Source organism: Microtus pennsylvanicus, chromosome 1 (assembly GCF_037038515.1).
Source record: "Microtus pennsylvanicus isolate mMicPen1 chromosome 1, mMicPen1.hap1, whole genome shotgun sequence".
Lineage (NCBI taxonomy): Eukaryota > Metazoa > Chordata > Mammalia > Rodentia > Cricetidae > Microtus > Microtus pennsylvanicus.
In genome coordinates, this window is record NC_134579.1 from 204,465,693 (window position 1) to 204,489,877 (window position 24,185).

A 24,185-nucleotide genomic window follows, 5' to 3' on the forward strand; every position below is an offset into this window, starting at 1 on the left:
TTAAATGAATTTTAAAAGTATTATTAAAATAAAAAAACAAGGTTCTCCAATAATAAGAATTAAAAAAAATTTAAAAACCCAAGATCGTGCACTGTGATGGCCAGTTAAGTCATCATTTGTATGGATGTCCTATTGAAGCTTGGTGAGAGGGACTCACAGGTGCTCCTAACAAAGATGCCCAGTAATATAGTAATAATGAATAAAACCGGTAAATGTAAGGCATGTGCTGGATAGTTTTGTGTCAACTTGACATAGCTAAAGTCATCTGAGAAGGGGGAACCTCAGTTTAAAAGTACTTCCATCAAATCAGTGTAGGCAAGCCTGTGGGGCTTTTTCTTAATTGCAGGTCAATTGCAGATGGCCCAGCCCATACTCATCGTCCTTTTCTGTAAGAAAGCAGGCTGAACATACTATGAGGAACAATCAAGTAGGCAGCACCCAGCCATGGCCTCTGCATCAGCTCCTGCCTCCAGATTCCTGCCCTGTTTGAGTACGTTCCTGACTTCCTCACCTGATGAACACCAATTTTGAAATGGAAGCTAAATAAACCCCTTCCTTTGGTCATGATGTTTCTTCACAACAACAGTAACCCTAAAGAAGTCAAGGTGGTAGCAAGACATGGACAGGGGTTTGGGGAGGATTTGAGAAGGACTTTGGATATATGAGCTGGAAAAGTCATCAAGTCTTGAGAGATCACTGGGCCGTTCCTCTGGTGCTGGGGAGACAAAGTGTTGAGAGCACCGCAGACAATGGAGGCCTGGATGGGAAGTCTGGGAAGGCAGGTTGTTATGAGAACCACAGGATAGAGACATACTTATCAATTTATTAAGGGGTGCGATGGGGAATCAGACTCCCAGGTTCAGGACAACATACACCCAGTTGCAAAATCGTTCTGTTCTACCCAAGGGAGCTAAAAAACCAGCCACACACTGCTTCAAGCTGCCTGATCTGGTCTTCACAACTCTTTAGAGCACGTGTCCTCATCTCTCTCCTTTTAATTCAGGCACTAAAGCCTTAACCCAGGTACCCCAAAGTTATTGGTGGAATGAATTCCCACAGCAGCAAACTCTACTGGGAAATCTGAATTAAGAATCAATGGTTTTGGGTAGCTGCAGTCAAAAAATCAAACTGTGATCCACAAGGTACCAGAAGTGCTAAAGTGAGTCCTTGGCTCTGCTGGGATACTCAGTGCTGATCAGCTGGAGTTGAGAAATTCGCAGGGATTACACAGATACCAGCATCTTAGAGGTGAGGTCTTCAGGAGAGTGTTTCCTGAGAGTCAGCACACACAGGCTGTGTTCCAGACATGGCCAAGATTGTGCCTTGTGCTGGCAGTGGAACTTGATAGTGTAAGAACCACCCAGGTTGTGCTAGTCAAAGGTGTGAAGGTGTCATGGGGGCTAGGTGCTGTGTAGCAGGACTGGACTCCACAGAGAGAGCCCAGGATAGGCTACCAGACAAGTGCATTTGTAGTGGGAGACCCAAGCATTTTGGAGATCCAGTCCCATGGGGTGACCCCTAAGAACAGCAGCAGCAGTGGAATTGAGCCAGCCATAGCTAAGAAGACCAGCTGTGTGTGCCACAGAGGGCGAGATGCAGAAGTAACTCTAGAGTTGATGATGTGCAACACATATTTCAATCATGGACCCTGTGTCCAGCGTCTCACTGGGGACTCCACCACCGGGTCTGTTCTCAAAAAGAGTTTCTGGGGAATTTACACCTATAGAGGCAGGTTAAGAGCAAAGTCTAAGGAACTGCACAATGTAAGACCTTGCAGTGATGGAGGAAGGTCATTGGTTAATGAGGAAACTGCCTTGGCCCATTTGATAGGCCAGCCCTTAGGTGGGTGGAGTAGACAGAACAGATTGCTGGGAGGAAGTGAGGCAATCACCATGCCTCTCCTCTCTGGGTCAGACACGATGAAGCTCCAGCCCAAGATGGACATATGCTAGAATCTTCCGGTAAGCCACCACCTCGTGTTGCTACACTGATTATTAGATATGGGTTAGTCAAGATGTGAGAGTTAGTCAAGAAAAGGCTAGATATAATGGGTCAAGCAGTGTTTAAAAGAATACAGTTTCCGTGTAATTATTTCGGGGCATAAGCTAGCCATGCGGGCAGCCGGGCGCCGGAACGCAGCCCGCAGCTGCTCCTGACTACATTACAGGAAGAAGGAAGGGTTAAAAAAAGGCCCAGCTAAGCAACCTGAGACACAAAAGCGTATGTCATCCCCAAAGAGCAGCAGAAATGGAGGCTGTCTTGGTTAGTGTTCTATTGCTGTGTGGAAACCACACAAATATGCAACACTAATAAAAGTGTATCTGATTGGGACTTGCTTACAGTTTCAGACGTTTAGTCCATTGCCATCATAGCAGGGAGTCTGACAGCATGCTGCAGACATGGTGCTGGAGAAGGACCTGAGAGTTCTACATCAGGACCCACAGATACAGGAAGAGAGAGCCATTGGGCCTGGATTGGGGTATGGAAATCTCAAAGCCCACCCCCGGTGACACGCTTCCTCCAACAAGGCTACACATACTCCAAACAAGACACACCTCCTAATCCTTCTATGTAATGCCACTCCCTGATGACTTGGCATTCAAGTACATGAGGACCATTCTTCAGACCAGCACACAGGAACCCTCTCTTCAGGTTCCCTCCAGTGTTCTTCACTTCCACTCCAGAATGTAAGCCTGATCCTTGAGAGGCTTTGTAAAGTTTGTCCTTCCCTCCATTTCTACAGAGCGTCTTTTACACAGCCAGCATCCACACACCCAGGATGACAACAGCTGTGCAGACAAAGCCTGCCACACTATTCCACTGTCTGCTGATATCAAACCAAGGCATGATCGCACAAACCTATTGGGAATTACGAAAACTGGTATTGTACCAATTGCCTTTACCTGGAAGATGTGTATGCACTCGTGCGCGCGCGCGCACGCGCACACACACACACACACACACACACACACACACACACACATGCTCCAGAAAGAGAACCTATGACAGACCAAATTACCAACTGCACAAAGGTCCTTAGAGACCACTGGATTTAATTTGGGGTTCTTAACAGGGGTGTGGTGAAGAGTTACTTACAGGAGCTGGGATGGATGCACAGCAGCTGCATCCCTGCAGAGCCTGCCTCATCTTAGGCTGTGACTCAGGGGACAGCACAGCAGAAACTGCACAGCTTCTATGCCTCAGGACATGTCTGGGATCTTCTCTGAAGCTGGTCAGGGTCTCTTCATTCTACAGCCTCGATGGTCCTCACTAACTTTGTTTCAACTTCTTCAGATGTGGGAAGTGTCTCATTTCCTGCTTCTTAGGAGCCTTGCCCCTCCTCTGTAGAAAGTGCTGCTGTAGGAGGAAAGACTAGAAGCAACACAAGACTTGTCATCAAGGCAGAGGACTTCATCCCACAGACAGACGAAAGATTAAATCAAGTCCCAGTGGTCAATCTGCAGAATACCCACATTATTGATTTCCAGTCTCTTCTTTGTTTATAATAAATGAGATTTTTCTTCATGTTCAAAGTGGCAGCAGCCAAAAGCTTGTTTATGCTTTAAGCTGTCTTCTGTTTCCTGAGGAAGGCCTTCTTCCACAAAACCACTTCACAGCTTAACACTTCTGTCTCCAACCAATGAAAAGAGCAGAAAGTAGACCAGCTGTGTGCCTATAGGTGAGAACAGCTGAGCCATGCAGAAGGTTAATGTCTGACTGCAAGACAAGGTATATTGCACAGGCAACTAGTTTTTAATGCAGACATCTTCTCACTCAAATCTTAACCCAAAAGATATTTTCAACCTGTGGGTCATGACCCCTTTGGAGGTTGCACATCAGATACCCTGCATACTAGAGATTTACATCACAATTCATAACAGTAGCAAAATTACAGTTATGTATTAACAATGAAACTAAGTTTATTGTCAGGGTCACCACAACATGCGGACTGTATTAGAGAGTAACAACATTAGGAAGCTTGAGAGACACTGGTCTAGAGCAGAGTGCCCTGTGTAGTGTGCTCATACATCAGGTAGCAGTACTTGATTTGTTCTCAGATTTGAATGTCTGAAGCTCCCAGGTTACTCTGGAGAATGACATGTCTTATGAGTGATACCAGAGATGACAAAAATTGAAACTTATAGGCCCACGGATGGTCTACTTTCTGCTCTTTTCATTGGTTGGAGACAGAAGTGTTAAGCTGTGAAGTGGTTTTTGTGGAAGAAGGCCTTCCTCAGGAAACAGAAGACAGCTTAAAGCATAAACAAGCTTTTGGCTGCTGCCACTTTGAACATAAAGAAAAATCTCATTTATTATAAACAAAGAAGAGATTGGAAATCAATAATGTGGGTATTCTGCAGATTGACCACTGGGACTTGATTTAATCTTTCGTCTGTCTGTGGGATGAAGTCCTCTGCCTTGATGACAAGTCTTGTGTTGCTTCTAGTCTTTCCTCCTACAGCAGCACTTTCTACAGAGGAGGGGCAAGGCTCCTCAGAAGCAGGAAATGAGACACTTCCTACATCTGAAGAAGTTGAAACTTAAAGTTAGTGAGGACCATCGAGGCTGTAGAATGAAGAGACCCTGACCAGCTTCAGAGAAGATCCCAGACATGTCCTGAGGCATAGACGCTGTGCAGTTTCTGCTGTGCTGTCCCCTGAGTCACAGCCTGAGCTGATGCGGGCTCTGCAGGGAGGCAACTGCTGTGCATCCATCCCAGCTCCTGTAAGTAACTCTTCACCACACCCCTGTTAAGAACCCCAAATTAAATCCAGTGGTCTCTAAGGACCTTTGTGCAGTTGGTAATTTGGTCTGTCATAGGTTCTCTTTCTGGAGCATGTGTGTGTGTGTGTGTGCGCGCGCGCACGAGTGCATACACATCTTCCAGGTAAAGGCAATTGGTACAATACCAGTTTTCGTAATTCCCAATAGGTTTGTGCGATCATGCCTTGGTTTGATATCAGCAGACAGTGGAATAGTGTGGCAGGCTTTGTCTGCACAGCTGTTGTCATCCTGGGTGTGTGGATGCTGGCTGTGTAAAAGACGCTCTGTAGAAATGGAGGGAAGGACAAACTTTACAAAGCCTCTCAAGGATCAGGCTTACATTCTGGAGTGGAAGTGAAGAACACTGGAGGGAACCTGAAGAGAGGGTTCCTGTGTGCTGGTCTGAAGAATGGTCCTCATGTACTTGAATGCCAAGTCATCAGGGAGTGGCATTACATAGAAGGATTAGGAGGTGTGTTCTGTTTGGAGTATGTGTAGCCTTGTTGGAGGAAGTGTATCACTGGGGGTGGGCTTTGAGATTTCCATACCCCAATCCAGGCCCAATGGCTCTCTCTTCCTGTATCTGTGGGTCCTGATGTAGAACTCTCAGGTCCTTCTCCAGCACCATGTCTGCAGCATGCTGTCAGACTCCCTGCTATGATGGCAATGGACTAAACGTCTGAAACTGTAAGCAAGTCCCAATCAGATACTTTCTTTATTAGTGTTGCATGGTTATGTAATCTCTACACAGCAATAGAACACACATCAAGGCTGCTTCCATATCTGCCGCTCTTTGAGGATGACATGCACTTTTGTGTCTCAGGTTGCTCACCTGGGACTTTTTTAATCCTTTTTTCTTCCTGCAAGCTCATATTCTGCAATTCCTTAGACTTTGCTCTTAGTCTACCTTTAGGAATCTATCTTCATCAGAAACTCTTTTGGAGAACAGGCCCAGTGATAGAGTCCCCAGTGAGACGCTGGACACAGGGTCCATGATTGAACTATGTGTTGCACACCATCAACTCTAGAGTTACTTCTGCAGCTCGCCCTCTGTGGCACACACAGCTGGTCTTCTTAGCTATGGCTGGCTTCACTCCACTGCTGCTGTTCTTAGGGGTCACCCCATGGGACTGGATCTCCAAAATGCTTGGGTCTCCCACTACAAATGCACTTGTCTGGTAGCCCATCCTGGGCTCTCTCCGTGGAGTCCAGTCCTGCTACACAGCACCTAGCCCCCATGACACCTTCACACCTTTGACTAGCACATCCTGGGTGGTTCTTACACTGTCAAGTTCCACTGCCAGCACAAGGTACACACAATCTTGGCCATGTCTGGAACACCGCCTGTGTGTGCTGACTCTCAGGAAACACTCTCCTGAAGACCTCACCTCTAAGATGCTGGTATCTGTGTAATCCCTGTGAATTTCTCAACTCCAGCTGATCAGCACTGAGTATCCCAGCAGAGCCAAGGACTCACTTTAGCACTTCTGGTACCTTGTGAATCACAACTGATTTTTTTCAACTGCAGCTACCCAGAACCATTGATTCTTTATTCAGATTTCCTAGTAGAGTTTGCTGTTGTGGGGTTCATTCCACCAATGACTTTGAGGTACCTAGGTTAGGGCTTTAGGGCCTTACTTCTTGAAAGGAGAGAGACAAGGACACGTGCTCTAAAGAGTTGTGAAGACCAGATCAGGCAGCTTGAAGCAGTGTGGGGCTGGTTTTCAGCTCCCTTGGGTAGAACAGAACGATTTTGCAACTGGGTGTACCTTGTCCTGAACCTGGGAGTCTGTTTTCTCCATAGCACCCCTTAATAAATTGATAAGTATGTCTCTATCCTGTGGTTCTCATAACAACCTGCTTTCCCAGACTTCCCATCCAGGCCTCCATTGCCTGCACTGCTTTCAACACTTTGTCTCCCCAGCTCGTGAGGAATGGCCCAGTGATCTCTCAACACTTGATGACTTTTCCAGCTCATACATCCAAAGTCCTTCTCAAATCCTCCCCAAAACCCCTGTCCATGTCTTGCTACCACCTTGACTTCTTTAGGGTTACTGTTGTGAAGAAACATCATGACCAAAGGAACTTGGGGAGGAAAGGATTTATTCAGCTTCCATTTCCAAATTGGTGTTCATCAGGTGAGGAAGTCAGGAACGGACTCAAACAGATCAGGAATCTGGAAGCAGGAGCTGATGCAGAGGCCAAGCCTGGGTGGTGCCTACTGGGTTGTTCCTCATAGCGTGCTCAGCCTGCTTTCTAATAGAAAAGGACTATGAGCATGGGCTGGGCCATCTGCAATTGACCTGCAATTAAGAAAAAGCCCCACAGGCTTGCCTACTGATTTGATGGAAGTACTTTTTTTAAATTTATTTATTTATTAAAGGTTTCTGCCTCTTTCCCGCCACCGCCTCCCATTTCCCTCCCCCTCCCCCAATCAAGTCCCCCTCCCTCCTCAGCCCGAAGAGCAATCAGGGTTCCCTGCCCTGTGGGAAGTCCAAGGAACCCCCACCTCCATCCAGGTCTAGTAAAATGAGCATCCAAACTGCCTAGGCTCCTACAAAGCCAGTACGTGCAGTAGGATCAGAAACTCATTGCCATTGTTCTTGAGTTCTCAGTAGTCCTCATTGTCTGCTATGTTCAGCGAGTCCGGTTTTATCCCAGGCTTTTTCAGACCCAGGCCAGCTGGCCTTGGTGAGTTCCCAATAGAACATCCCCACTGTCTCAGTGTGTGAGTGCACCCCTTGCGGTCCTGAGTTCCTTGCTCGTGCTCTCTCTTCTTCTGCTTCTGATTTGGACCTTGAGATTTCTGTCCGGTGGTCCAATGTGGGTCTCTGTCTCTCTCTCCTTTCATCGCCTGATGAAGGTTAATATTCAGGAGGATGCCTATATGTTTTTCTTTGGGTTCTTCTTATTTAAGATACCATCTTACACCTGTCAGAATGGCTAAAATAAAAAACACCAATGATAGCATTTGCAGGAGAGGTTGTGGAGAAAGGGGTACACTCATCCATTGCTGGTGGGAATGCAAACTTGTGCAACCACTTTGGAAAACAGTGTGACGGTTTCTCAGGAATTTCGGGATCAACTTACCCCTGGACCCAGCAATACCACTCTTGGGAATATACCCAAGAGAGGCTTTATCATACAACAAAAGTATATGCTCTACTATGTTCATAGCAGCATTGTTTGTAATAGCCAGAACCTGGAAACAACCTAGATGTCCTTCAATGAAAGAATGGATGAAGAAAGTATGGAATATATACATATTAGAGTACTACTCAGCAGTAAAAAACAAGGGCTTCTTGAATTTTGCATGCAAATGGATGGAAATAGAAAAAACTATCCTGAGTGAGGTAAGCCAGACCCAAAAAGAGGAGCATGGGATGTACTCACTCATATTTGGTTTCTAGCCATAAACAAAGGACATTGAGCCTATAGTTAGTGATCCTAGAGAAGCTAAATAAGGAGAACCCAAAGAAAAACATATAGGCATCCTCCTGATGGAAGTACTTTTAAACTGATGTTCCCCCTTCTCAGATGACTTTAGCTATGTCAAGTTGACACAAAACTATCCAGTACATACCTTACATTCACCAGTTTTATTCATTATTCCTATATTACCGGGCATCTTTGTTAGGAGCACCTGTGAGTCCCTCTCACCAAGCTTCAATAGGACATCGCTACAAATGATGACTTAAATGATCATTACAGTGCACAGGCATTAAAACAATGTGGTTGGGTTTTTTAATTTTTTTTTAATTTTTATTATTGGAGAACCTTGTTTTTTATTTTAATAATACTTTTAAAATTCATTTAACATACAAAATCAAACATCATTACAGCTTCTAAGTCTTCCCATACAAATACTATGTACAATCTAACTACATCTTGTTTTATCCTACATTCCCATATAAATACGATGTACAATCTAACTACATCTTGTTTTATCATTCATTCCCATATAAATACGATGTACAATATAACTTCATCTTGTTTTATCCTTCATTCCTATATAAATACGATGTACAATCTAACTTCATCTTGTTTTATCCTTCATTCCCATATAAATACGATGTAAAACCTAACTACATCTTGTTTTATCCTTCATTCCCATATAAATACGATGTACAATCTAACTACATCTTGTTTTATCCTTGCTAACATACAATGATCTACCTTCCCCAGTTTTTCTAATTGTATTAATAATCAATTCTTTCTCCACTAATGCAAAATCCATAATCTTACAATATAGACACTTATGCATACTCACATTATTCTTACTCTCTTTTCTGTTTGGCTCCAATTATATTTCACTAGCCACAAAAACAATGTGTTTATAGAGTTATATCATTTTAGGATTCTACATCAGAGAGAACAGGCAGGCTTTATATTGTGAGACATTTAACTGTATTGTGAATTTTGGTGTAAGACCTTCGCTCTGTTTAATAATATTCAAACATTTATACACGTTTTACAAAATTTATCAGAGTGGTAGAGAGATGGTTCAGTAGTTAAAAGCACTTGCTGCTTTTGGAGAGGACCTGGGTTCAATTTCTAGTTCTCATATGCACCGGCAACTGCAGTTCCAGAGGATCCAGTGCCGTTTTCGGGCGTCTGCAAGGTCCAGCAGGTACACACGTTACATACACACATACACACAGGAAAATACTCACACATTCAAAGTAAAGACTAATCAACCTTAAACAGTGTCCTAGCACATTAATGACACATAGAAACTGTTCCCATATATGTGTATGAGGTATTTTGGTCATATCAACCCTTCCATTCCTTCTCCTGTCCCAGTCCCACTCTCTAGCTGCTTTCTCATCCCAGTTACTCTCCCTCCACTCTTTAAAAATAATTGGCCCCGTGATTTCGTTTGTGGTTATTTATAGATGCAAGGATAAGGAGTTATTGATAGCAACATAGGCTTCTTATTAGGAGTCACACCACTGAACAAAATGTCTCTCCCGATCCAGCAACATTAAGTGCAGATAGATTCTAAGGGGCTCTGGAGCCCCATGAGTCCCTCTCTCTCCATGAAGGGAAGGCTGACAGGTCTGCTCTTGTGCAGGGATCATGCAAGTGCTCAGAGCTGCTGAGAGTTCAGCTGTACAGCAACCATGTCATGACTGGAACACAGGATTCTCTTACAGACTTTCTTCCCCCTCTTTTAAGAGGTTTCCTGACCCTTGGATGTGGGGATGTAGATGTCTGGTTTAGTGACTGCTTTTATCTTCATACCTTTGTCTCATCCTCCTGGGACAACATTTTGGTTTCCTGGTTGGAAAACTCTCCGTTTGGCTCCATTGGTCTCTCTTTCCTCTGTGGCTTGTAACAGTTGATGGGACAATTCATAGGAAGCTGAAGGTTTCTGTCTGGAAAGGTTTTGCAGTGAGATTCAAAGCTCCAGACTATGAGTCTGAAAATAATTATCCCTGTACACCAACAGAGAAGTCTGCAAGTCACCGCTTAACTTGTACCTCAATGTCCCATGACCCCTGACAGATGAAGGGATTTTGAGTACAGACCATCCAAGCCCTTCTCAGACAGACCCATTCTCGGGTCAGCAGCCTCTCAGTTGCATGTGGCACAGAGGGAAGGGAGGTAGAAAGAGTAGACGGGCAGTCCTAGTTGACCGTGTGAACACACCTTTGCAGTTGTGTTTGCAATGAGTACATGGCAAGGGTCCCTCTCAAGGACAGGACAGGAGTGCATGCAAGTGATGCGTTCAGAAGCTTGTTCTCACTGTCTGATCAGAAGACAGTATATTGAACTGGTAACCAGACTGTCAAAAGGTCAGTGCTGAGGGCTTGGAGGATGGCTCAATGGGCAAGGTCTTTGCTTTGGAAGCATGAAGACCAGAATTCACATCCTTGATACCCAGTGGGACACCTGTTCCATTTCCTCAGCAAACTAACCCTATCAAGAACCAGAGTGAGACCCCAGCCAGGACCTTACCTCTTTGGGGGTGAAATTTCCTCTTCATGTAAATGCAAATGCAAATGCAAACAAAGACAGCCAGGACTATGATTGGGATGGCTCGCACTCTGACAACAACAACAGATTCCTCCTTACTGGGGAACTGACTTGTAGATGGAAACTGCGTAATATCTGGGGTCCTTGATGTTGGTCCTTAGAGAAAAACCAAGAAAATTCTGGATAAAGCCAAAAGCACATCTGGATCACCACCTTCTTTTCCCAGGAAGCCCAAGAGACTCATGTATAATAACTGTTTATAATTCCTGAGTAGAGAGAGGCGTGAGGCTGTATGGATGATGTTTGCAGAATTTATGTCATTAACAAGAAAACAAATGTCTTTGCAATCATCAACTTACTTTTGTTAAAACTTTCTGGATGGTGGCTCAATTGGAGTTTAATTGTGCCAGAGAAAGGTAGTGAGGCCTCTCAGGGTGATGTGGAGCTGGAGAAAGGGCAGCTATAAGCGAGGCAGATAAGACTGAAGGTTGACAGTGATGCATGCAGACTTGGGGCCCATTAGTAGGCCATGCTATGTCTGGACCATTGATTCGTAGGGAATGCAAAATATTGGGAGATGAGGAGAGATAGAGAAATCCTGTGGTCATCACTGGATCTCAGAGAGGAAGACCACCAGCAAATGACCCACCCAATCTATCAAATGTGATGGAGTTGGCCCCTGATAATCTAGGTAATACCTACTTGGCTTTTCTTTCTGGTGCTTTAAGAGTTCCTTGAGCCAATAACTGCAGTCTGCTGTGGATATTGTCTTGAGATCTTTTATTAATTGCTTGTCTTCCTTCCATTTGTTCATGATACCACCAGCTTCACGATCAATCAGTGTCCAATTCATATTCATTGTGTTGAGGATAAAGGAGTACTTTCCACTGATGTTAAATCTCCAGGAGGCATCAACAATTTGTTCTTGTTCATACTGAGAAAGCATGGTGGCCTGTAAAGTGGGCTGACCTGTGAACCACACACAATACCATCATGCTTCACTCTCATAGATCCATCACTTCTCCAAAGGTCAGGACTTTCCGCCTGGCTTGTGATCCAGGATCATTTCCACATGACTTGTCCTTTGTTACCCACTGGGTACCACATGCTTCCAAAGTTGGACCAATTCTCAACTCTCTCACACAGATACAACCACCATCCCATTCCCACATGTGCTCTCCCCTTCCTCTCTTTGCCACCTGTCTCTTTCTCAGTACAGATCCCACACTTACCACTGATCTCAGTCATCTCTTGTATGGAGTCAGCCAACATATTCCTGAGCTCTTGCCCCAAGTATTCCAGCTTTTGCATCAAATCTGTCCACACAGGAGTGGCATCTGCCACCTTCCCCAGGTCTCCCAAAGGTGTGGCTTTGTTGTCATTATCATACTGCAGGAAAGGCTCTCCATCCACTGAGCACTGCCCTTCACACCAGGACTGCCCAGGTGTGGTACGGGCCTTGACAATGACATCACAAGTAAGAGAGTGTGTATCTGTGAGAGAAACAAGGAGATGAAGTACAAAGAGGGAGCAGAAAGTCATAGGACCCATGGTTCTGTGAAACAAAATGACACCCAGAATCCATCTTAAGGGCAAAAGGACAAGAAGAGAAGCCTTTGGCTTCTGGGTTTTTATTTCCATGCAACCTTTGACCTTCTTTGGGTGGTGGGATCCCCAGATGTACACCGTGTTACCAGAGGGATTTTTCTCACAAGTACTTTTAATAGCCTTTATAAAGTGTTAAGGAATAAAATCTGTCAGATGGTATCTATTCCTGGGACTGACAATCCACTGAACTCACAGGGAAAGGAGGCATCATAGGACATGTGGTAAATTCAACATGAAGCCTGGAGTTCAGGAAAGGCCTTTGGACTATGCTGCAACTTGTCATGGGAGGGGAGCTGCCACCTGTAGGTACAGTACTGACCGTGTTCCCACTGGGCCACTTCACACAACAATGCTGGGCATCAGATGACAGGTTCCCCCTTGTTAACCACATCCCTAACTCATTCTCAAGTAGAGATCTTTGTCTGTGACCTGCTCAAAGCCCTGAAATCTCTCCCCTTCTTCTGGCAGTTGTTATTCAGGTCACTTATGGCTCCTGGCCTCCCAGACTTTCCCTAGCATCAACAGAAGACACCAACCCTAGTGTTGATCTGTTCAGCAGACTGCACAAACAAGTAGTCAAGATCTAGTGAGGATGAACATGTGAACACTCCTGTGTGTGAGAGAGCACTGAAATCTAAAATAAACAGAATATTAAAGGATGTTTTAAAAACAAGTCTGCAATATAATTACATTAAAAAATGAAACAGAGATGTTTTAAAAATTCTTCTTTCCCTCCTCCCTCCCCAAAACTTCTGCTATGAGTTGGGCTGCTGCAGGTTTTGGGACATCCTTTCCTGTCCCCCTCAACCATCTTCCTCTTCCTTCACCTCACTGCCTCTTCTACCACTTGTTTCTTCTCTCCCCATGGTTTCCTCCGACTCTACTTTCCTCTTCCTCCCACTCTTAGGGTTTGAATGTCTTCTTTACCGGCTGAGATTCTGTCTCACTCAGTACACCTCACTGAGGGATTTGTTGGACATGAACAGGAACCCGCTGGAGCAGAGAACTAGCTGTGTGGTTGTGCTAAGGGTCACAGACTGGGCACTCTACATGGATCAGATAGAATATGCATCGGGAATTTCTGAGAAAAACCCAGTGAGAAGTTGATGAAAGGAAACTGAATTTGCCGAAGGAGGAACAGTGAATGATGATGATTTAAGGAAAGCATCCCCGACTTCCAAATATGCACTCATTAGTATTATTAATACTACTAATATTAGTAATAATAAAGTTGCTTAATGTTAGAATGTTTTCTCACAGTTACAGAATGAAGCCAGAACAACACACGTTAGATCCCCTGGACATATTTATCCAGGGATAACTTCCTGGACTAGGTCAGTGGATCACCATTCCCACACTAAAATATAAAACAAATCTAGGCAGATTATATCTGGCAATGGAAGAGTGGGGATTAAGAATCTCAGAGAAGTGCATGTGCCAGAGTGGATGGAACAGCAAACATTTCCAGGGGAAGTGTGTAGAGTCCATGCTGTCTGTGGATGCTGCAGCATCCCTGCTGAGAAGCACAGTGAGAAGGACCAGGGAGAAGGGCACCAGCATTGCTGGAAGCTCAGGGATGGTGATGACTCAAGGCTAGAGTGGGCTTAGAGAAAGGTATTTCTGAATCCTAGCAAATATGGTACAGAAAAGCTCACCCAGTAGAGTGGTCAGGAAGCAGTAACATCAAAGGACAGTGGGTCACTGTTGAGTAAGGAAGATACAGCCTGTGTCCTAACTGCTTAATGCAGGGCATGGAGCATGGCTAATAGAATACAGAAACCCCAAATATAGATAGATGCTTAGCAAAACCATATGTGATTGCATTTTAATAACTAAAGACAAACAGATGAACAGTGCTGTGAAAGTAGCTGGCCCAGGGTTATAAAGAGTATGGAACAATAAACACAGGAGAACTCAGGCCTCAAAACTCAGTATGCAGGAGATCAATTGGCTCTTCAGATGCTGTCCTATGTCTCCGTGATTCTTTCCTCTCTGTGTAGGTGAACCACTCCCTGGGTAGAATCCAATGCTATCCCCTTTAAAAAACTGGAATCTGGGGGCTGGAGCAATGGCTCATAGGTTAAGAGCATTGCCTGCTCTTCCGAAGGTCCTGAATTCAATTCCCAGCGACCACATGGTGGCTCACAACCATCTGTAGTGAGGTCTGGTGCCCTCTTCTGGCCTTCAGGCATACACGGAGAAAGAATATTGTATACATAATAAATAAATAAATAAATACATTTTTTAAAAAAGCTGGAATCTTGATTGGATCCTTAGACTTTGTTTGAGGTAGACACATATCTATTTCTATATTTCTGAAATACAAGGTGAAAGCCACACCTGTTTACAATAACCTTGAGTGAGCAGAACACTCTGTTCTAAATCTAGGTGGGTTTTTTGTTTGAGGTAGAAAAACAATAACCTAGAAGAAATAGAGGTAAGTTCCAACTCTCTGACCAATGGTCAATGTGGAAATAGGCTCATATTTTTGGGTCTCCTCATGGTTTTTTTCAAGACAATGTTTCTCTGTAGCTTTGGAGCATGTCCTCGAACTAGTTCTTGAGACCAGGATGACCTCAAACTCACAGAGATCTTGCCTCTGCCTCCAGAGTGCCAGGATTAAAGGCTTGCTCCGCTTCTTGTCATTTCTAGCTGACCCAGTAGTCATAGGTAGTACAGAACGTACTGCTCCCTGAGAATCATGCAGCTTTGGTAGTACATTTGTTCTGTAGGAACTCCTTCAGCCAGTAGCCTTAAATTACCAGCCCATGTTGATGTGGCCTCCTATACTATAAATGCCAATGTAAAGTGCTTGCTTACTCTCTCTTCTGGGTGCTGGATTCCGTTCCTGTTTCCCCTGTTCATGCAGAGGACTGTGATATATATCCTTTTATTATACTCACTTCTAAGCTAGTATGGGATTTCTTTATATTGTACTTCTTCACATCTGAAGACACTCTGTGGAAATGGACACCAAGAATGGATATACCCCAATCTGGGTTAGAGGACAAATGTGATTCAATTATCAGGTTGTTGCATTCTGAGGTTCATACCAAATGTGGAACTGAATCTTTGGTAGAGAGAGATATCATGAGGCTTGCCAGGTTGAAAATAATCACTGGCTTCATATACAAACAACATGAACCCACTCCTGCCTAATGAACGCCATTATCTGAAGTCATCTTCCAAGGGGGTGGAGAGCATGGGCCTGGGAGCAAGGAAAGAAACTACTGTAGGTCCTTACAGTGGACCATTGCCAAGGTCCTACACAGTACACAAGGTGTTCCAGTCTCTTCTTAGCTGCTTAGCTTAGTATCTTTAGGCATGAGAACAGATTGCTACCTGGTGGAAGAGGGGCTAAAAGAAAAGGCTAGATGGGCAGGAAAGGGAGCTGAGCAGGCTGGAGAGGTTTAAGTGTCACTGGGGAATTGAAGCTGAGCCTGGTGGCACAAAGCTGTAATCCCAGCATTTGGTAGACTGGGTTAGAGAAGGGATTGCTGCAAAGTCTCTAGTGTGAGTTATGGTGTGAAATTCTGCCTTTAAAACAAAACAGCAACAAGAAAAAGAAGGAAAGAAAAACAAAACAGAAAAATAAATGTAAGAATGTATGTGGTTGTGGCCGCCTTGTCCCTGGGTGCACCTGTTGTGATCCTCTGGAGAATTGCCTTGCAAGGTGGGAAAGAAAGTTCAAGGGCAAAGAGTCCCAGAATGGTGAAGAGCTCCTGAGGAGTCCCCTGAGAGGCTGTCTTCAGAGTATAGCATGCCTAATGTCCAAGGGAGCTGTCTGAGATCACTTCCTGGAGGGATCTGCACTGTGCTCATCACATCCTGCACATGACTGGGTTTTATGCATCCTGCAGACCCCAGTAGTGTGGAGAGCATCACCAGATATTCCCTTCTGTCACCAAGCTCTTCATTCATGTAGTCCCTGCTCTACCCTCCAGATACAAATTTTCCACTAACTTCTTTAATCCACTGAAGACTGGGTGGGGTAGGGCAGGGGAGAACCAGGGGTCTCCTCACTGTGGTGATGAAGAGGGGAAGGAGACAACCAAGAGCTTCCAGCTATCCTAGGAGTATGTCAAGACTAGAACCCTGTCTGTTCCCATCCCCCAATACCCTCTAATTGAGATTCAGGTAACTCACCAGCCAGCAGAGTGGTCCTCAGACTGATCAATAGAAGCCAAAGGCACAGATGCTGGGAATTACTGTGCAGTGAGGTCAGAGCCTTTGCCATGATTTCTTCCTGAGGCCAGGTGCCAACAGGAGGAGCTATGGAAAGAATTGTGCAACATTCAGTTTGGTTTGCAGAAGAGTCCAGCCAGAAATTCATTCCTGAAAATTCACAAAAATTTTGGCCACCTGGGCTATGAATTCAAGCCTACCCATGGTCCAGCTAATGCAGGTTCCTAGTTCCATCTTTACCTACATCTCTTTCAGGGTCCCCCCCAGAGCCTTTGGCTTTGTTCTTCCCTCCCAGTGTACTGACAGCCCCATTGTGCTTGGACACATGGAGAGTGTGACTGTGACCTGCGAGGTGAGGACACTGTTGTTCCAGACTCCACACCCTCTGCTCATTCATTTCACTCACCCGCAGCTGAGCCCTCAGGAATCTTTGGCAATAGACTCAGGAAAAACAGAGAAATAATAAAGTCGGTGCCCTAACTAGGTCTCTGCAGAAGGCACTGGAATATCAAGACTTTACCTGCACTGCCTAAGGCAGGACAGAATATAGACCAGGCAAGAAATCTGAACAGAGATATAGAGAGAGAGTAGGCGGAGTCAAGTGGACACCATGTAGCTGCTGAAGAATGGCGCCATAAGTATATTGACAAGACAGAGCCTTGTGACAATGAAGAGATTAAAAGATGTCGTCTAATTTGGCATGTAAGGAATGCCCCTAAGTCATTGGCCAAACAGTGTTGCAATTGATATACTATCATGTGATTATTCAGGTCTGGGCATCCGGGAAATGAACAAGCAGTCTCGTATTAAAATTGAGATAAAGGGCAGCGGAACATGAATATATGAAAAGGGAAAGGGAGTTACTGGGAGAGGAGGGTGCAGTAGGGCAGGGGTGGGGGAGGCTGTAGTGGTGTCTGTAGTGCACTGTGTGTTTTTATGTCAGTGTTGCCTCCCTGCTGTGTTTATCTATAGTAGGCACTGTAAGTTAAAACACAGAGGACAAACTGTAACGGGTAGTGATGGTGGACTCCATTGTCGGCCTGACTGGCTTAGTGGATATGGAGAATGGATGGGATGTTCTGTGTCTGTGGGGGTGTTTCTAGAGGGGAGAGTTAATCAGAGCAAGACCCTCTATCAGTGTGGTGACCCAGCCCAGGTCATCACAAAGAGGAAGTTATCTAGTATTGCTACCACCACAGCTATACTTTAGTGACAAAGTCATGGATCTATGTCAGCATTTGCCAGCTTTCACTGTCAGATTGTCACTGCAGAAGCACCCAGTCTGTTAGACTGAGCAGTACTGAGTTCTCTGTCTCTCCATTGGTCCCAGGACAATCTGTCAGTCCTAGGAAATGGTGCAAGGAAAGAGCTCATGGCAGTGTCTAACTGGAGAATCACCTTGCTTGAGCAGAAGCCAGCCAGATACCTGCAGCTAGGAAAATAGACTACATTTCTTTGTGACTCCTCATATGCTACTTGGCCCTGGGAAAAGGCAGCCTGTGGTCCTGGGCTATCAGGAGGCCCCACCAGGCCTCATGGAGAAAACATGAGGTGAGCTCTTTTCCCTAGGTTATTATGTGGACAGATCACAATCAGACAAGATGTCCAGAAGAGAGACATGTCCAGAAGGGACATAGTGGTCATGTATGTTGAGAGCTGCCTAGCAGGGAGAAACAAAGACTTTTGACTCCCAGAAATCTACTTTCCCCAGGTGGTTGAGGAAATTTTATCCTAGAGAAAGTGAAAGGGGTTACCCCTCTCCCTTACCAAGCATCTCTGACTCAGGAGTGTCCTCATTTCCTGGGACTGCAGAGCAAAATGGGCACAAATACCAGGGAGGACATGGACCTCTCCAGAAGTCCAGTGATGAAAACTATACAAGGCCAGGGCAGGCAAGGCAGATGGTGTTCCTGAAATGAGACGTCAGGAACATGGGCAGAAATCTCCTGATGTAGTAGACCAAAGTGGAGTGGTCAGGGAAAGCATCATGGAGGGACAAGGGCTCAGATGATTTGTGATGTGTAATAACCCAGGTTGTGACCTCAGGCTAGGGCATGTGCCCCCAAAGTGACAAAGTTTCTCCAGGCAAACAGATGGTCAGGTGTTGTTGGAGGCTGCTTATTTCTTTCCTGGCTGCCCAGATCCAAAATAACCACACAGAAACTCTATTAATTACAATACATTTGGGCCAATACCTTGAACATATTTATGTTATCCCTTACATCTTATATTAATCCAATTTATTAATTTATATATTGCCACATGGTTGTGGCCTACTGGTAAGGTCCATTCGACATCCAGCATCTGTCCACTGTGGTGGTTACATGGATTTTTTTTTTGACTCTGCTTTATATATATATATTACATACTGGCTATATTCTGGGTGAAAGCAGGCTTTTAAATTAACCAATTGCAATAAAACACATTCATAGCATACAGGGGGAATCCCACATCAGTCAGTGAGCTATATGTTGCCAGAAATTGATACTTAATCATATGAGACCTGTCAGCCAGGAAAAAAGATGGGCTCCTGGGCACAGTGTCCACCTCAGAACCACTTCTCAGAGATCCCAGAGTCCTTTTTTGGAGGAGAGAAAGGATTTAGATAAGGAGGACTCCTCACCCACAGCAGGTGCAGCTCTTCCCCCAGGGTCATTGCTCCATTTAGACAGACATATGGCCCCTAGAGTCTACTGTGAATGGCTAAAGGGTTTGTAGGCTCAGGTCTGCTCTAATAAGTTAAAGCCCCCATGGACAATACATGAATGGTGAGTGTGGCCAAATAGATGTCCTCTATGTCGTGACTGAGGACGATCTGTGACACTGAGGCGTGTATGGTAGATGCTACGTGGAGTTCTTGGTGGTAACTAATTGAAGAATAACAATAGAGACCCCAGAGGTGGAAAGCAAGCCTGCGCAGTGACAGCAGAGACAGTCTTAGAATTGCAAAGTGGCCACTGGCACAGTCTTGGACCCTGGGAGAGAGGGGCCCTCTGGTCCTGTGATACCAGTGACAATGCAGCCTCAGGGGTCCATCAGGAGCTGAGTCCTACCTCTACTATGATGTGAGGTAGACTGGACGGAATTGAGAGATCCCAGAAGTAAATGGGAACAGTGACCTAGTGAGTCACCTGTAGGATCATAGCTATCCTACAAGGGACAGAGGTCTGCCTGACATAGCTTTGCTTCTCCTCCAGGTCATAGACTTCAATCTATACCTTATCACAAAGAATGACTGAGATCAATCGTCTCCTAAACTATCACCTCAGCATCATCTCACTTTATCACTTGAGTGAGGGATGCACTGGACAGCAAAGGAGAGAGCAGGGACCACAACCCCAGGACCATCTCCTCTCATCTCAGTTCCCAGAAGCCACGGGCAGCAAAGGATGCTTTGTTGACCGTGAAATAGGCATCTTTGTCCGGACTTGATGAAGTAGCTTCGGGAAAGGACACTAGTGTTGGAATGCAGACTATCCTCTGATCTGGAGTCAGAAGACTAAGATAAAGGCCACATCTAGTCTCCTGTCCATTTGCATGTGACATTCTGCTGCTGTCACACTCCAGGTGGAACGGGGCTTTGATGTGCAGGTAGATATGGTGCGACTTGTCAAGATGCACATAGTTAGTGACCCCTTTAGAGAAAACTAGACTCACCCCAAATAGACATCACTATCTGAGGATACAAGGGCTGGAGCTTCCCTGGGGCCCACTGAGCACCTCTACATTTGTCCTGCTGTGGAAACAAGCCCTGTTCTCCTGCTTCGGCTTCTGCGGCTGAGAGGGCATGGGTTTGGCGTGATGTTTCCTCAGGCCTCAGGAAAAGAGTGTTTAAGCCTCTTTTTGGGTAAAATGGTGTGGAAGTTCTTAATGGGTAGCGCCTGGAAGTGAGCTCAATATTAGTGGTGACAAGACTGCAAACCCAGACCTCAGGAGCCTGGCGAAGGGGGATGCTGCAAATTAAAGCCAGTCTGAGTTACAGAGTGTGATTCTGACACACACAGTGTGTGTACTAGTGCAAGTGCTGCCATCTCTTGGTTGATGGAAGGAGGGTTAAGGGCTGTGTGTCCAGAGGAAACTGGAGAGAATGTGGGTCTACAGGTTATGGAGGGATTATTTTATAAGTGGCTGTGGACTGGTGGGCAAGAGAGAAACTGGGCCAGTGGGGCCAAGCAGAACCGAGAAAAGCCTCTGGGAGAAGGAAATGGGCTACCGAAAGCCAGCTGAAGTAGAGGGACAGGTCCTGATCCCACTTCTAGGAGCCCCACAAGCTACACAGCTGTCACACACAAGCAGAGGGCCTAGGTCAGTCCCATGCACTCTGTTGGTTCAGACTTGGCAAGCTCCCAAATGCTCAGGTCAGCTGTCTCTGTGGGTTCCCTTATCATGACCTTGACCCTCCTTGCTCATATAATCTTTCCTCTCTCTCTTCAAAAGGATTCTCGGATCTCAGTCCAGTGCTTGGGTGTGGATCTCTGCATCTGCTTATATAAGATCCTGGATGAAGGCTCCCTGATGACAGGTAGGGGTGTTCACCATCTGCTTACAGAAAAAGGTTATTTCAGGCGGTCACTCTACCATTGCTAGGAGTCTTAGCTGGGGTCATACTTGTGGATTGCAGAAAGTATCCCTGGCCTCAGCTTTCTCCTCAGCCCCAAAATGGTCCCCCCATCAAGAGACTTCTTTAATTATCCTCCCTGTCCATCTGCTCCCAACTGCACAAACCAATTCCTCGTGTTTCCATACCTCCATCCCCCCACCACTTTCTCCTTACCCAGCAGATCTCATTTACTTCTCCCCTTCCCAGGGAAATCCATGCACCTCTCTTTGGGTCCTCCTTTTTACCTAGCTCTTCAGGTTCTGTGGGTTGTGGCTTGGTTATATTTACTTTACAGCTAATATCTACTTATAAATGAGGACAGACCAGGTTTGTCTTTCTGGGTAAGGGTTACCTCACTCAGGATGATATTTTTCTAGTTCCATCCATTTGCCTGAAAGTTTCACAATGACTTTTTTTTAACTGCTGAGTAATATTCCGTTGTGTAAATGTCTGTCATTTTCACTTCCATTCTTTGGTTGAGGGGCATCTAGATTGTTTCCAGGTTCCGACTGTTATGAATAACACTGCTATGAACATAGTTGAGCAAGTGTCCTACACTATGATTGAGCCTTTGAGTATATGCCCAAGATTGGTATAACTGGGTCATGAGGTAGACTGTTTGCCAATTTTCTGAGAAAACACCATACTGATTTTCAAGGTGACTGTACAAGTTTGCACTCCCATCAGCAGTGGAGGAGTGATCCCCTTACTCCACATTCTTTCTAGCAAAGACTGTCATTAGCTTTGTTGATCTTAGCCATTCTGACAGGTGTAAGATGGTATCTGAGAGTCATTTTTATTCTAATTTCCCTGATGACTAAGGATTTTGAACAATTCTTTTAAGAGTATCTTGGCCATTTAAGATTATTCTGTTGAGAATTCTCTGTTTAAATCTGTACCCACTTTAACATTGGATTACTTGGTATTTTGATGTCTCTTTTCTTGCATTCTTTTTGGAGATCAGCCCTCTGTCAGGTGTGGGGTTGGTGAAGATATTTTCTCATTCTGTAGGCTGCCATTTTGTCTTATTGACAGTGTCCTTCACCTTACAGAAGCTTCTCAGTTTCATGAGGACCCATTTATTAATTGTCAATCACAGTGTCTGTGTTACTGGTGTTGTATTCAGGAAGTGGTTTCCCATGCCAATGCATTGAAGGATACTTCCCACTTTCTCTCTGTAAGCTTCCTATTACTATGAATACTGCTTGAAGGAAGACTCTGTGACCTATCTGTCCTTGGGACTCCATGGGTTCTACTGTCACATACCACATATAGCTACTTCTCTTACAATGTCACTGTCCTGATCGATCGACCAGAAACCTTCGCTATCTTATCTATGACAATCCATGATTCCTAAAGATAAAACACCATGGGCTGAAGAGATTGTTCAGTGGTGAAGAGTATTGGCTGCTCTTGCAGAGGACCCAGATCATAACTCCAGTTCCAGGGGATTACAAGACATTTTTTGACCTCCCTAGGCACATGTGGTGGTACAGACATGCAGGAAGGCAAAATGCCAAAGGCACAACATTAAAATAACAACAAAACCATAGTGTTTACTTAAGAACTACCTCCTCTCAGTGACTCCAGGATTAGATAAATGGACAAGAACATATTTTCTCCTTCACTACTGAGTGTTTAGATGCTCAAGATATTGATTGGATAATCTATAAAAAGGAGATGAAATAAAACTAATAAAACTGGAGCATGTCAGGATTTGTTTTGTCAGGTTCAGATCATTGGGATGAAAATAATAACATAGTATTTCTCTATCTATCTATCATCTATCTATCTATCTATCTATCTATCTATCTATCTATCTTGATTTTAGAGTGTTATTGATAATGAGCACTACAGCGTCAAGGACATCTAACAGGAACAGCTGGGGGTTTATTTGAAATGCTCCTTCAAAGCAGTCATTCTCAGGAATCAGTCCCTGCCCTCCCCAGTCACTCCCATTACCACCTCCCCAGTCACCTGTTCTCTCACCCCCCTTTCCAGGCAGACTCTGGGGACATCACCAAAATGCTAATGACAGTAAACAAACTCCCCTCACACTGATCCACACTTCCCTCACCCTACCCTTGCCACCAGCAGGATTAGTTTTAACATTTCTTTCATTTAGCCCTTCTGTTCATTTGGGACAAAGTTCAGGCCTTGTAACCAGCAGCATGATAGAGTGCTGTTCTTCTGTTCAACAACCAATATCTTTTTTCACAAGAAATAAAAGACACTGGAGCTGGAGAATTGGCTCAGCAGTTAAGAGCACTTGTTGCTCTTGCCGATGACCTGAGGTGGACTCGCAGCACCCACTTTCGGTCATACTTACATGCTTACACCCACACACACATAATTAGATGCACACAAAGCACACATACATATAAAGTAATAAATAGATAGATGATAGATATATAGATGATAGATAGACAGATGATAGATACATAGATAGATTGATTGATAGATAGATGATAGATAGACAAATGATAGATAGATGATAGATAGATAGATAGATAGATAGATAGATAGATAGATAGATAGATAGACCGACCTGTAGATAGATAGACAGACAGACAGACAGACAGATAAACCTGTTTTCTGTTTGTTTGTTTTGGTTGATTAGATTTTTTTTTTGAGACAGGGCTAATCTGTGTAGTCCTAGCTGTCCTGGAACTAGGTCTGTAGACCAGCCTGGCCTCAAATTCATAGAGATACACCTGTCTCTGTCTCCTGCCTGCTGTGTTGAAAGGTGAGCACTACTACTTCATGGTATAAACAAATAAACATAATAAAAATTTAAATAATAAGGAAAGATAGACAGACAACAGCAGGCATAATAGTACATGACTCAGATCCTAACACTCCTGAGACAAATGTGGGAGGATCTCTGTGAGTTCCAGGTCAGTTTGGTCTACACAGTGAGTGTCAGAGCTACAAATCCAAGGTGCTGTCTCAAACACAAAAATAAGAAAGAAAGGAAAGTGGAGTAAAAGATAGACATGGCTAGAAAATTCTGACTGGTACATATGCTATACAAACTATGAAGATGGTA

The 24,185-nt window shown here is 44.7% G+C and overlaps 2 long non-coding RNA genes across 11 annotated transcripts in view; one reads left to right on the forward strand and one right to left on the reverse strand.

Annotated features, from left to right (window-relative positions):
• The window catches only part of LOC142835779 (uncharacterized), a 40,431-nt gene extending 36,870 nt beyond the window's left edge, over positions 1-3,561 (reverse strand). For all 4 annotated transcript variants that reach the window (XR_012907931.1, XR_012907924.1, XR_012907925.1 and 1 more), the window contains exon 1: positions 3,097-3,561. This is a non-coding gene — a long non-coding RNA (uncharacterized LOC142835779). The remainder of the gene's footprint in view (positions 1-3,096) is intronic.
• A 694-nt stretch (positions 3,562-4,255) lies between these two features.
• LOC142835812 (uncharacterized) overlaps positions 4,256-24,185 on the forward strand; it is a 43,234-nt gene continuing 23,304 nt past the window's right edge. For all 7 annotated transcript variants that reach the window (XR_012907936.1, XR_012907937.1, XR_012907935.1 and 4 more), the window contains exons 1-2: positions 4,256-4,725; positions 20,974-21,058. This is a non-coding gene — a long non-coding RNA (uncharacterized LOC142835812). The remainder of the gene's footprint in view (positions 4,726-20,973; positions 21,059-24,185) is intronic.